Here is a 14,931-nt window from a genome sequence, read left to right on the forward strand (position 1 = left end):
CATTTCAAGTCCGCAGTTTGGGACTTCTTTAGTGTTTGCCCAAAAAAGGAAAACTTCGCCATTTGTAGCATTTGTAAGCATGCAGTTAGTCGTGGTAAGTTTGGTACCAACTATGGTACCGGAGGCCAGAGAGGTCATCTTAAGAGACAGCACGCTGTCCAATGGTTTGCGCACCTAAAGGAGATCAAGGAAGCCCGAATTGCAAGTCAAGAAAACGTTGATGTTTCATCTGATGATGACGAGGAGGAAGAAGTGTCAAACACTTCACTTACACCCGGTACCCCTGTCAGCAGCACACCCCCTGTGAGCCACTCTAAGAGTGTGGGAGAGAGTGAGACACCAACGGGAAAAAGTTCATCAGCGAGCGTAACTGGGTCGAAGAAGTCATTATCATCATCATCCCGTAAAAGCATGGTCCAGGCCAACATTAGAACCATTTTGTTTTCAGCAGCGCCATATGATCGCAACCACCCACTGACGCTTCTGTATAACTCTAAGCTGGCTAAAATGCTAGCTCTGGACCTTCTCCCTTTTTCTTTTGTAGAAGGGGTTGGTTTTCTAGAATTAGTGGCAGCGCTCTGCCCTAAATGGCAGGTTCCTAGCCGGTTCTATTTTGCCAGAGTTGCGGTTCCAGCACTACATGAAGATGCGCTGGAGGTGATTGGGGCAGCTTTGCAGAAGAGTGCTGTTCACACTATAGATCTGACAATAGACATGTGGACCAGTGGCGCAGGCGCTGATTACATGTGCATCACTACACACTGGGTCTCTTTTTCAGGGGTTAAAGCAAAGCTAAACGCAGGTGTTGACCCGGACCAAGTTTTTAAAGCTGCTCGGAAACATGCAACACTAGCCATGTTTGGCTTGGAGAAACGTCATACAGCAGAAAACATTTTGAATGAGTTTAACACAAAGGTCTTTCACTGGCTGTCCCCAAAAAAACGCCAGATTTGTTATGTTTCCACGGATAATGGCGCCAATGTAGTTAAGGCCATGGATCTGGGTCACTATTTCAGAGTGCCGTGTTTGGCGCACTGTATAAACCTGGTTGTTAAAAAATTCTTGAGTGATGAAGACAGTCCAGCGTGCGAGTTAGTGGCCACCTGTCGAAGAATGTGCAACCATTTCAGCCATTCTTTTAAGGACCGGAAGCATCTGAGGAGCCTGCTACATGAACGTCAAATGCCAGTGAAAGCACTCATCCAGGAGGTGCCAACACGTTGGAACTCAACCTTCTACATGCTTGAGCGTCTGTATGAGCAGTATACGGTACTCGATCACTATTTCTTAACACTTGGTACAGCTCAGAAGGACCTGAGGCCAGATGTGGCGCAATGGAACCTAGTTAAAAGCCTGACAGACATGCTTCGTCCTGTTGAGATCTTCACACGTGCAGTCAGCAAGAAGGACTGTAATTTGGGAAAAGCTATCCCATTGTAGCGCATGCTGGAGCACCAACTGAAGGCGTAGTCTTCTATGTTTCAAAAAGATAAAAAAAAGCAAGACACTTTTGTTTTGGCTGAGAAATTATTAGAGCGCCTACTTGGCGACGAACGTCTTAAAATGATCCACTCAGAACAGCATTACATTTGTGCTACTATTCTGGATCCACACTACAAAAAGGCGCTGGCAGGCCGAGCATTCTTTCCTTTTGATGATGAAGATGTTACAAAGTACAAACATTGGCTAGCCTTGTCAGCCATGAGGTTTTGAAAGAGAACGGCAGCAAATTGAAGGAAAAGGCAGTACATCAGCATCAGCAGGCCATCCCCAGTCAAAAGAATCCACTTCTGCACCTGTGGCTGTGGCACAAGTGACCGCTCAGCCGTTAAAGACATCGGCAACCGGATCATCTGCACCAGACACAACAGTGACATTGGGTGAAGAAGAGGATTGGCTAACTTGGCTTGGGTTTGGTTCTCAAAAGGTCCCAGCAAAAAGTAAGCAAAGGGGAGGAACCTTGGAGAACCTTGAGTGGATGGTGCAGGACTATCTGAATGACTCAACAGAGGTCTATGTTAATGCTGACCCATTGGCGTATTGGCATGGAAAAAAGAATTGTGGGCACAGCTCTCCAACCTGGCTATAAACTACTTGTCTTGCCCACTCGCAAGCGTGTCTTCTGAACGTGTTTTCAGTGCTGCTGGTGGCATTGTAACTTCCAAACAGACCCGCCTCTCGCACAAAAATGTGGAGAGGTTAACAATGATCAAGATGAATCAGCACCTCATACCACCAGATTGCAAAGTACGAGAACACACGCCGGATGAAGATGAGGAGGACAGCAACTTAGATGAGGGAATTTCTTCTCTGTTAGGTGACACTGACCTACTCCTGCCTGAATTCGCAGAGTATGAGGACGAACTCTTATTCTTATTCCCTGACACCAAGCCATGAAAATGAGCCAATGAATCAATAACTTTCTTTTTCGTCCTTATTCACTTTTATTCCTGTGTGTCTGTCTTTCTTTGTTTTGCACAGTTAATATAATTAAAACTTTAATCACCTATTCACAAAAACAAGCCCATCAGCAGAACTGTCTTCACTTGTTTGCTTATTGATTTGAAGGTGCCGCAGTCTGCATTCCTCAGGTTCACAAGTTCACAAGAACATGCTCCTCTATCCTCCTCCTCCAGACTCCTATTTCCCTCAAAGCAGAGGGCTGGATTACGCCCAATGAAGAAAGACTCTGCACTTGTGGGGGCGTTCTACTTCTTTGCGGGTGAGTTGGCGGGTCTTGGGGCATTGCCGGGAAGCTCTAATACCGGATAAAAGTGGATTGGACCAAATCGGAGGCGAATTGTTTTTTGCGTTTTTGCTGACTTGCTTGCCTTTGAGGTGCTATTTGGGGGGTTCTGGGTGTTTGTGGGTGAGTTTTAGGGTCTGGGAGCACTGCTGGGACAGTCTAATTTTGATTGCATTTGCTTTTCAGGAAATCCGTGGTGTTATGACCTAGCTGCACAGCACGTTTGGACCGAAGGCCGATAAATATTGTAAGTATGAGATTTTCCTTTTTGGCTGTTTGGGGGTGTTGTGCTTTTTTGCGGGTGGGTTGGCGGGTCTTGGGGCATTGCTGGGAACGTCTAATACCGGATAGAAGTGGTTTGGACAAAATCCATGAGGAAAAAGTTTTTGCTATTTCTGAAATTTCGCTCAATGTAGCATTTTCGGGGGCCTGTTTGGGGGGCTTCCTGGTGTTTGTGGGTGGGTTTCGGGGTCTGGGAGCACTGCTGGCTATTGATACTTTTGATTGCAAGAGGTTTGAAGCAAATCCATGGTGGCAGAGGGGAGTTAGGGCCTAGCTGCAGAGCACGCGCGGAGTGATTTTGGAAATTGCCATGAACATGACTAAGTCCCCATTTTTGTACTTTTGCTTGTTGGATGTTTGGGGGTCTTCTACTAGTTTTCGCCTGGGTTGACGGCTCTGGGGCCATTGCTGGGAAGCTCTAATACCGGATAAAAGTGGTTTGGACCAAATCGGAGGCGAATTTTTTTTTGCCTTTTTGCTGACTTGCTTGCCTTTGAGGTGCTCTTTGGGGGGGAGGGGGGGGGTCCGGGTGTTTGGGGTGAGTTTTGGGGTCTGGGAGCACTGCTGGGACAGTCTCATTTTGATTGCATTTGCTTTTCAGGAAATCCGCGGTGGAAAACGGGAGTTATGACCTAGCTGCACAGCGCGTTTTGACCGAAGGCCGATAAATATTGTAAGTATGAGATTTTCCTTTTTGGCTGTTTGGGGGTGTTGTGCTTTTTTGCGGGTGGGTTGGCGGGTCTTGGGGCATTGCTGGGAAGGTCTAATACCGGATAGAAGTGGTTTGGACAAAATCCATGAGGAAAAGCCTTTTGGCACTTTTTGTAACTTAGGGTTCGTTAGGGTTAGCCCTAGCAGCAGGATTGCATGTGTTTTGGGGTGTTCTAGATTTTTGCACCTGAGTTCTGGGGTCTTAGAGCACTCGTGGGAATGTGTAATTTTGGTTGCAAGTCATTTGAGGAAAATCCATGGTGGGAAAGGGGGGATTTGGCATAGTTAAAGAAAGCGTTTGCCACTATTCTTAACTTAGGGCTCGTTAGGGTTACCAGTATTTGTATTGCATGTGTTTGGGTGGGGGGCTGTTTGTGGGGGGGTTTGCGAGTCTTGGAGCGATGCTGGGTATGAATACTTTTGCTTGGTTGTAAGTGGTTTGAATACAATCCATGGTGGGTAAGGTGGTATTTGGGCCTACTTTTACTTTCAAAGTACGTTTTGTCACCAGTTTTCTACTAGGCCTCGTTTTTTGAGATCTGATTGGGGGTCTTCTACATTTTTGCGACTGGCTTTAGTAAGAGTCTGGGTGGGAGCACTGCTGGGAAGGTCTAATTTTGTTCTAAAACACAGTTTACAGTACACCTAGCTTGAGGGGAAAGATCCGCTAAATTAATTTGCCCATACTAATTTATCCTTCAAAAGGAGACTCAGACAGATTACGCACTTTCAAAAATATTGTACTGTCTATTAGGAAACTCAAAGTGTGACTTTTTGCACTACACAGCGTACATACCTTATATTTATTTATCAGTGGTGTTCTAATATCACTTCCTGTTTTTCCATCAATAAATTACAGGCCCGGTTTCAGTCTGTGCAATGGGAAAAAAAGGATGAAGTCAGGCTTCACATTAGCGAGCCGCAATTCAGCACCTGCCAGGCAGGCAGTGGACAGGGTGTCTTCGGTCACCAACATTAATGGACGAAGCGTCAGCTGGAATGGAGGAGTGCCGCTAATAAGAGGAATGGTTTGATGCGTGCAACTTACTTACCAAATTCAACAGGACAACTACAACAACATACAGATACAGTATCCATTGTTTTCAAATTATTTTTTAAGTAATGTTATTGCTGTGAACTTCTATGAGTGTGACTCTGCATTTCTTGGATCTCTCTCTGCTTCTAAATTGATCCCTACAGCCATTCTATAGGTTTTACTTCGGCTATTTTTAAAACCTAATTTAATGTAAGAAGTGTTTCTCTGAGTGCAGAGATAGGCAAGTGAAAACGCTGCAGCCCTGTACTGTCGCATTCTGTCATTCACGGTTGTCGAAAGTACTACTTACTTTTCAGTAACAATGCATGCAGTAGTGCATGCACTTCCTTTATGTCACTTAAAAGATTCATGGTTAGCTTTGTACCCAAAGATTTCTTTATCTTCAATTATTGTTTGTCCATGCTGTGCTTTTTCTTTCTTCTCTCAACAAAACTTAACCAAAAAGAAACCCCCATTCCCATCCATTTTCCAAACCCTAACCCTCTTCCTCCGGGCTGTGTGGTTTTGATTGATGTGTGACTAAATGACAGCAATAATTCCACACACTTGCTGGGGAGGATAAGGTCATAGCAACAGGCTGGTGAAGGAATCCGAGGATATATTCTAGACTTACTCAGCTTCAGTACTATTTCTTGTAGTAGTAGCCAATGTCAAAGAAATTCAACGCAAGTACTAGTTATACTTTCAATACTTTACCATTTGTTAGGCTACATTGTGGCACTGTTCTAGTGTACTGTCACCTGCTATATTCTCTATCGTACCATTGTAATGCTCCACTAAGGACAAAGCAGGTTTCATTTTCTTTTTTCCCATAGGCATGCAACTGCCACTGTGTCACACCACTAGTACCACCGCAATGAGGAGGACATTTTATCCGCCCAGAATTGCCAACCTTAGGGACAGGGATACGTATGCGTAAAACTAGAGCTGCAATACTGGAGTTGGCAAAAATACACAATATTAAAGACATCTGGCGTAGTCTCTACCCAGGTGTACCGGGCTATACTTATTATTCATCCCCACATAAACTCTGTTCTAGGATAGATCTGGCCTGGGCTTCAGATGATTTAATGACTCGGGGATCTATGCAGGTTATGCCAAAAATTTCTTCTGACCATAATCCCATAATGTTTACATTTGGTCTAACAGGAAGAGCAAAGGAAGGGCGCCTTTTTACTTTTCCAAGATACTTATTAATGGATGAGGTTTTCGTGACAACTCTTAAAAAACATATAAAGGAATTTATAACACACAATTTAGATACGGCCAGCATTCTTACAGTCTGGGATGCATGTAAGGCTTCCATTAGAGGAATAGCACAACAATATATTTGCAATGCAATAAAGAAAAAAGAAACAAAACTAATGACTAGTAATATCATAAATATAGAGGAACAACTAGCTGACTATTTAAGAGATGGGGCCAGGAATCGACCCGATATATTATCTTTGGAAAATAAACTATTGATTTTGCGCTCAGATATTAAAAATTCTCTTAAGGAAAAACACAGCTGCAAGATACTTAAATATAAAATTTTGCAATACGAATGTGGGGATCATGTAGGCAAACTTCTGGCCTATAAGGTGGCTGAAGAAAGGGCATCAACACTGATCAGGTCTATAAAAGGCCCCAATGATACCTTGTATATAAAACCTCTACATATTATGGAGCAATTTGCTTCTTATTATGAGGAACTATATACTCCAGAAACTAAGGCTAGCCTAACTCAGATCCAGTCATACTTAAATGATAATCTCCCCGTAAAACAATTTGTAGAACAGGCCACATTAGACAATTTAGAAGAGGAATATACAATTGAAGAACTACGTCTAGCAGTATTCTCTCTCCCATCTAACAAAGCGGCAGGGGAGGATACGCTTCCTATTGAGCTGTACAAAATATGTGCTGAAGAATTACTTCCCCTTTTATGCTCAGTCATGAACTCGATAGCCATAACAGGCAAGGCTCCGGATTCTTGGAGAACGGCGAAAATTATGTTTTTTAAAAAAAAAAAGAAACCCCCGACACAATGCGGGTCATATAGGCCCATTTCCCTAATAAATACTGATGCTAAGGCTTACTCCAAATTGATTTCTTTACGACTGGCACCCATTATGCCTCATTTAGTAAATGCACAACAACATGGCTTTGTAGTTGGCAGGGACACTACAGCACATGTCAATATGGCAATTACGGCATTTGACATAGCGGCTACTAATCACACCCCACTCGGCTTGATACTCCTGGATGCAGAAAAAGCGTTCGACCGGGTGGGGTGGGATTACTTATGGGAGGTGTTGACTCAGTATGGGTTCAAAGATCGTTTTCTTAGAGGCATACAAGCTATTTATAGGGAACCCAATGCTAAAATAAGCTATGCAGGGCTACTATCACCAACATTTGGAATTCTAAGGGGGACAAGGCAGGGGTGTCCTCTTTCACCCCTGCTGTTTGCTCTCTCAATGGAACCTTTTATTAATGCCCTGCAGAATCAGGATAAGATAAAACCAGTAGCTCATGAACATAAAATACTCAAAATTACTGCATACGCAGACGATTTAGCCATATACACTACAAATGTAATAGAAGCACTAACTGGAATCGAAGACGAAGCGAAAAAATTTGGGGATATTTCTGGCTACAAACTAAATTTTAATAAAACTCAAACTTTAATGAATTACCAAGTCAACCAACCAGTTATAGGTCTATGCAATTCAGCGGTATATTTAGGGGTGAACATTTCTTCTAAAACTAGTGAAATAAATAAATTAAACTATGACCCTTTACTCAAACACACTTCAATGGTTCTTAAAAAATGGCACAAAATTCCACTTAATATCTTAGGCCGAATTAACTTGATTAAATGAATATTCTACCAAAATTTTTATATCTTTTCCGTTCTATCCCTCTTCGAGTTAATAATATATTCTTTAAGAAACTGGAGGGCATCTGCAGCAGTTTCGGTTGGAGCTACAAAACCCCTAGGAGATCAATGATGATACTCAAATTATCTTTAGATAAAGGCGGATTGGAATTTCCAGACTTTAAGGCTTACTTTTATGCATCTTTTCTAGGACGGCTTAGGAGTTTATTAAATATAAACGGAAGCCACTTCTTTTTTTTATCAATTTATGTTAGGCACTAATTCATCTCAATTTCTAGAAAGAGTACAAGATCCTAACTTTTTTAAAAGAGTCAAATTTAAGATAGCAAGAGATTCGGTAGCAATTTACAATCAGATCTTAAAAATTTTGGATACTTCTATTTTTCATAGAGATTTAACATTATGGGACAATCCAGGACTACCAGGCATTTTCAGTGATAAAGGTGGTAGAGATTGGGCCATTATGGAGATTAAGACACTGGGAGACCTTTATGGTTCCGATGGTTTATTGCAGTTCTCAACCTTACAACGGCTTTATAAGTTGCCAGGGAAATGTTATACAAATATTTACAAGTTAGGGACTACTTAATACGAAAGATGAAGCTAAGTAAAATTACTAGCTCAGAGCTGTGGGACCTCTTGTATAGCACAAAAAAGAAATCTCTAATTAGTTCTGGATATAAACTCTTAAGTCAACATAATGGAGATGACTGTCCGAGATTGGCACAAAAATGGACTATAGAATTGGGAACAAATGTGACACCACCGAACATATCTAGCGCTTTGGTAAATATTAACAAAATAGTCCACTTTTCGAGCCTAAAGCTTCAATTATATAGGACGGTCAGCCAACTTTATTATACCCCGCAGAGAATCTCTAAATGGTCACAAAATAGTGATTGTATTAAATGCCCTAAATGCGATCTGGTGGCAGCAGATCTTACTCACATGATCTATTTGTGCCCTATGTTGGCTTCATTCTGGCAAGAAATAGAACATTTTCTAATTGAAAAACAATTAATTAACCAACCACTCACGGCACCTATGGTATTACTTGCTTTAAATACGAGAAGTAACAATCATACCGGCTGGCTAAACATAGCACTGTCTTGCGCTAGATTGGTGGTTGCCAGAGCATGGATCTCACCAAACCCACCATGTAGGACAGAATGGTTAACTTTAATACATGAAATATACTCTATGGAAAAAGCTCTTGCTAAGAATAACAGTCAAAAGGCAGCAGAAAGAATGGAAAGGATATGGACTAATTTTGTATAACCTTTTATTTTTTTTAATTTTATTTGGAAATAAGATATATGGCTAGGGTCTTTGTACTTTGCAGATTGAATGCTTTTAGTTTACTACTGATTTCTTATATACTGTATATATTCTGCTATTCTGCATTAGTACTCTTTTTTGTTAGGCTGATGTGCTTTCATGTGTAGGAATATGATGTTTTACTTTGCATAATCGGTATACTGAACTTCTCCCTCAAATCACTCCAAAATTTGTACTGAAATAATGCTGTTTTTTCTGGTATTAACCCACAAAGGTGGCTAGGCCCAATGGGAGGGAGGGTAGGCAGGGCCTGAACTAGGAAAACCAAAAAATGTGCCTATGCCTCCAATTCGCAATAATGCAAACACTGAATGTGTGACGATAAACCAAAAGTTTATTAGTTTATCTCGACAAAACTTTTTGTCATTGAGTCAATACGTAAGTTGCAAAATTTACATCTTAAAGAGCAGACAAAGAGAAAACCATCAACTTCATTTCCAGCCGTATGGAAATCAATCAAACAATGTGCATATATTTACAGTGAAATAGTTTGAAGCAAACACATTGCACTAAATCATACATTCATGGACATTAATAAATCAAAAGAAACTTTTCAAAAAACAGATAGACACATCACAGTTAGAGAATCATAAATGCAAGAACATATACGAGCAGGGGTGAATATTTCAAACCAAACACCTCCTAGCTCATGAATTGAATTCGTTTGTGTAAAATGATCACAATAAGCCCATTTTGGGTATATGACTACAAGAAGCCATTGGTGTGGAAGCAAATGCCTGAAGTCAAATGCCAAATGCCTGAAGTCAAATGCCGACGCGTTTCCAATCCTGCCAGTTATTTACAGGATTTTCATCAGGGCGGGAGTCTAGTCCATGGGAACTGTTTTCCAAAAAGAATTAAAAAATGAAGAGTTTGTTTTAGCAAACTTCATATAAACGCCAAATTACTCAAATGCAAAATAAACCGCAGTGAATTGCGGCATACCTTGAGGGTAGTAGCCTGTGTGGCTTCGATTTTGGAAATAGCGCTTAAGGTCAGGCGGGTCTGGGCTGTAACAAGGAAAAGAACTAATGTCACAGATTTGGAAATGACACAATGCGCGCTGAGGGAATGTGGAGAAAAAGACTAATTTTACCTTGGGTCTTTGTAACGTTAAGTCCGGGGGGCCGGTGGCAGAATTATTTTTCAGATTAAATTCGCTGTGGGAACAGAAATGGAAGATATCGATATTTTGAAAAGTTGTGTCACTGCGGTGAAAAAACGGGCGCAGAAGCGTCACCGCTCCGATGGGAACACTTACTTTTAAAATTTCAACACGGGCGCTGGGGTCGGACCAGTGTTGTAATGGAACGCTGTCCTTTCTATAAGATAAAAAGGGAAAAGGAGGCTAGCAACTATGCGCTGATTCACGCAATTGTTAACACTCAATGGCAGGTGAAAAAAGGGGGTTTCAAGCGCTTACCAAAAGTCGCCGCAAAGGGCTCTGCTAAGACTGCATTCTGAGTTCTACCGGCACCTACAGGGTTTAGTTGTCCAGGGCACTGCCGGTGCTCAAGACAATAAAAGCATGTGTGCGCTAACAGCCAATAGGAAGAGTCGTGAGTGCTGCTGCATTGTGGGAACTGAAGTCCAAAAGTGAAGTCAAGCTCGATTGATTTCACTAAGAGAGTTTAGACCCTTATTCACGCTATCAAATAGCCAAATGCTATCAAATAGCGTGAATAAGGGTCTAAACTCTCTTAGTGAAATCAATCGAGCTTGACTTCACTTTTGGACTTCAGTTCCCACAATGCAGCAGCACTCACGACTCTTCCTATTGGCTGTTAGCGCACACATGCTTTTATTGTCTTGAGCACCGGCAGTGCCCTGGACAACTAAACCCTGTAGGTGCCGGTAGAACTCAGAATGCAGTCTTAGCAGAGCCCTTTGCGGCGACTTTTGGTAAGCGCTTGAAACCCCCTTTTTTCACCTGCCATTGAGTGTTAACAATTGCGTGAATCAGCGCATAGTTGCTAGCCTCCTTTTCCCTTTTTATCTTATAGAAAGGACAGCGTTCCATTACAACACTGGTCCGACCCCAGCGCCCGTGTTGAAATTTTAAAAGTAAGTGTTCCCATCGGAGCGGTGACGCTTCTGCGCCCGTTTTTTCACCGCAGTGACACAACTTTTCAAAATATCGATATCTTCCATTTCTGTTCCCACAGCGAATTTAATCTGAAAAATAATTCTGCCACCGGCCCCCCGGACTTAACGTTACAAAGACCCAAGGTAAAATTAGTCTTTTTCTCCACATTCCCTCAGCGCGCATTGTGTCATTTCCAAATCTGTGACATTAGTTCTTTTCCTTGTTACAGCCCAGACCCGCCTGACCTTAAGCGCTATTTCCAAAATCGAAGCCACACAGGCTACTACCCTCAAGGTATGCCGCAATTCACTGCGGTTTATTTTGCATTTGAGTAATTTGGCGTTTATATGAAGTTTGCTAAAACAAACTCTTCATTTTTTAATTCTTTTTGGAAAACAGTTCCCATGGACTAGACTCCCGCCCTGATGAAAATCCTGTAAATAACTGGCAGGATTGGAAACGCGTCGGCATTTGACTTCAGGCATTTGGCATTTGACTTCAGGCATTTGCTTCCACACCAATGGCTTCTTGTAGTCATATACCCAAAATGGGCTTATTGTGATCATTTTACACAAACGAATTCAATTCATGAGCTAGGAGGTGTTTGGTTTGAAATATTCACCCCTGCTCGTATATGTTCTTGCATTTATGATTCTCTAACTGTGATGTGTCTATCTGTTTTTTGAAAAGTTTCTTTTGATTTATTAATGTCCATGAATGTATGATTTAGTGCAATGTGTTTGCTTCAAACTATTTCACTGTAAATATATGCACATTGTTTGATTGATTTCCATACGGCTGGAAATGAAGTTGATGGTTTTCTCTTTGTCTGCTCTTTAAGATGTAAATTTTGCAACTTACGTATTGACTCAATGACAAAAAGTTTTGTCGAGATAAACTAATAAACTTTTGGTTTATCGTCACACATTCAGTGTTTGCATTATTGCGAATTGGAGGCATAGGCACATTTTTTGGTTTTTTCTGGTATGGCATGCTTGCCAAAATAAAAAAAAATAAATAAAAAAAAGCAACTGCCACTGTGTCACACCACTAGTATCACCGCAATGAGGACATTTCATCCTCATCGGATTTGAAGGCACCTTGAAATCGTTCAGGATGCACACTGTACATCAACCTCTTTTGAATAAATTCTTACTTTTAACAAAAGTACAAAAATGTATCACTTACAAACATAAAATAATAATATATTATTTGAATGTGTAAAATAATATATAAACAATTGAAATGAAATGCTAAACATTAATATTAAAATTAAAATGTATTAATAATTAACAATGATCAAAAACTTTATATATCAGATGTTAAACACACACACACATATTACCTACTGGCGGTCGCCAGTAGGTATATATAGTTAGGACCTACTTACCATAGGAAATTCCGAACATTCTATTGGGAACAACTTTGGCACCGATAGAGGGATCTGCCTGTAATTTTCCTTTGGGTTAATGACTAAACCAGAGGTCTTCAAACTTTTGTAGGTTGAGCCCCCCAGCTCACTTTTTTCAGCTGTTGGCCCCCCCCCCAAAACCTGACAGAAATTTCTGGAATCTGGTACACTACATAATTTACCGCCGCGACAAACCCGGGGCCATATCCAGCATATAATGTCCAACATAATAAGAGTGTTTACTTAAGTGCAGGTTTGTAAGTGGGGGTGCTGAAATGACAGATTATTACATAGCTCAAACCACCATTTTCCTAGATAAAATGTCCGCAAATTGTTTTTACTAGGATGCTTTGTTTTACACATGACATTGATTGGTAACACCACCAACATAAATGTTACGGGTGTGCCCGTTTTTCGTCACAGACGCTCAATCTGTGGATGGATTTTTGAGAATGAGAAGCGAGTTGACTGAATGCAAGGTGCAATCCAAGACACTTGAAGTAACTCAGAATGTTATTGAGGGCAGAGTAGGGTTTCAAACGTGTTAAACCATGGGCAGTCACAAACTTTCTCTCGGGGCCAAATTTACAGTGTTGTTTGTGTCCGAGGGCCGCACCGGTGGGGGCAGGGTAAGTGGGGGAGGGGGCGGGGCTACAGAAAACAAAAAAACTGGGGTTGAACAGAGGTCCCTGCAGCAGACGCCTTCGTCCACTGAGCCACTAGACCAGGCATACCCACATCTCTCTCTCACTCTCTCTCTCCATCTCTCTCCCTCTCTCCCTCTGTCTCACTCAGACTATCTCACTCCCTCTCACTCCTTCTCTCTCCCTCCCTGTCTCACTCACTCTGACTGTCTCACTCCCTCTCTCTCTCTGTCTCTCTCTCTCTCCCTCTGTCTGTGTCTCCCTCTCTCTCTGTCTTCCTCTCTCTCTGTCTCCCTCTCTCTCCTTCCCTATGCCTCTCTGTCTCCCTCTGTTTCCCTCCCTCTCCCTCTCTTTGTGTCCCTCTGTCTCCCTCCCTCTCCCTCTCTCTCCCTCTCTCTCTCCATCTCTCTCCCTCTCTCCCTCTGTCTCACTCAGACTGTCTCACTCCCTCTCACTCCCTCTCTCCCCTCCCTGTCTCACTCACTCTGACTGTCTCACTCCCTCTCTCTCTCTCCCTCTGTCTGTGTCTCCCTCTCTCTCTGTCTTCCTCTCTCTCTGTCTCCCTCTCTCTCCTTCCCTATGCCTCTCTGTCTCCCTCTGTTTCCCTCCCTCTCCCTCTCTTTGTGTCCCTCTGTCTCCCTCCCTCTCCCTCTCTGTCTCTCTCTCTCTCCCTCTGTCTGTGTCTCCCTCTCTCTCTGTCTCCCTCTCTGTCTCCCTCTCTCTCCTACCCTCCTCACTCTGTCACCCTCCTCACTCTGTCGCCCTCCCCCTCCCTCCCTCTGTCACCCTCTGTCTCCCTCTCTCTCCCTTTCTCTGTCTCCCTCTCCCTTTCTCTGTCTCCCTCCCTCTCCTTGTCTCCCTCTGTCTGTCTCCCTTTCTCTGTCTCCCTCCCTCTCCCTCTCTTTGTGTCCCTCTGTCTGTTTTCCTGTTTCCCTCCCTCTCCCTCTGTTTTCCACCCTCTCTCTCTCTTTGTGTCCCTCTGTCTCCTTCCCTCTCCCTCTCTTTGTCTCCCTCTTTCTGTCTCCCTTTCTCTGTCTCCCTCTCTCTGTCTCCCTTTCCCTCCCTCCCTCGCTTTCCCTCTGTCTGCCTCCCTCTCCCTCCCCCTTTCCAACCTCCCTCGCTCTCACTCTGTCTGCCTCCCATTCCCTCCCTCCTTTCCTTCCCTCCCTCGCTCTCCCTCTGTCTGCCTTCCTTTCCCTCCCTCCCTCGCTCTCCCTCTTTCTGCCTCACTTTCTCTCCCTCCCTCTCCCTCCCTTTCCCTCCCTCACTCTCCCTCTGTTGCCTCCATTTCCCTCCATCCCTCTCCCTCCCTTTCCCTCCCTCCCTTGCTCTCCCTCTGTCTGCCTCCCTTTCCCGCTCCTCTACTTAAGCACACACAAGCAAGCATTTGCAAACATTTGTTCCAACGGAGACACTTCGGTGAATTGGAAAGCTGAAAGCCTTGCTATATTTAGTACTTAAATATAAGGTAAAGTACTTTTAATATTATAATTTAAGAACGCATTCTTGTTAGCGTCCTTAACGTTTTTAAAAATATATTTGTATATTTATCAAAAGTACACTAAAAAGTACATCTATCATTGAGATGTGGAAATTGTTACAGTACTTAGCTGCAACCCTCCAAATAGAGGTGTCCTCAAGGCAGTTAAATACAGCTTTGTTATTGTGCCCATTCAAATGGTGGCCTCTCAGCCGATGCTCCTATTCTGCGGGAGTCAAGCAGCACGGAATGTGTAAATTTGCCGCTAATGCATCTGGATTAGGTTGCCTCA

This window comes from Lissotriton vulgaris, chromosome 10 (assembly GCF_964263255.1).
Source record: "Lissotriton vulgaris chromosome 10, aLisVul1.2, whole genome shotgun sequence".
NCBI classification, from domain to species: domain Eukaryota; kingdom Metazoa; phylum Chordata; class Amphibia; order Caudata; family Salamandridae; genus Lissotriton; species Lissotriton vulgaris.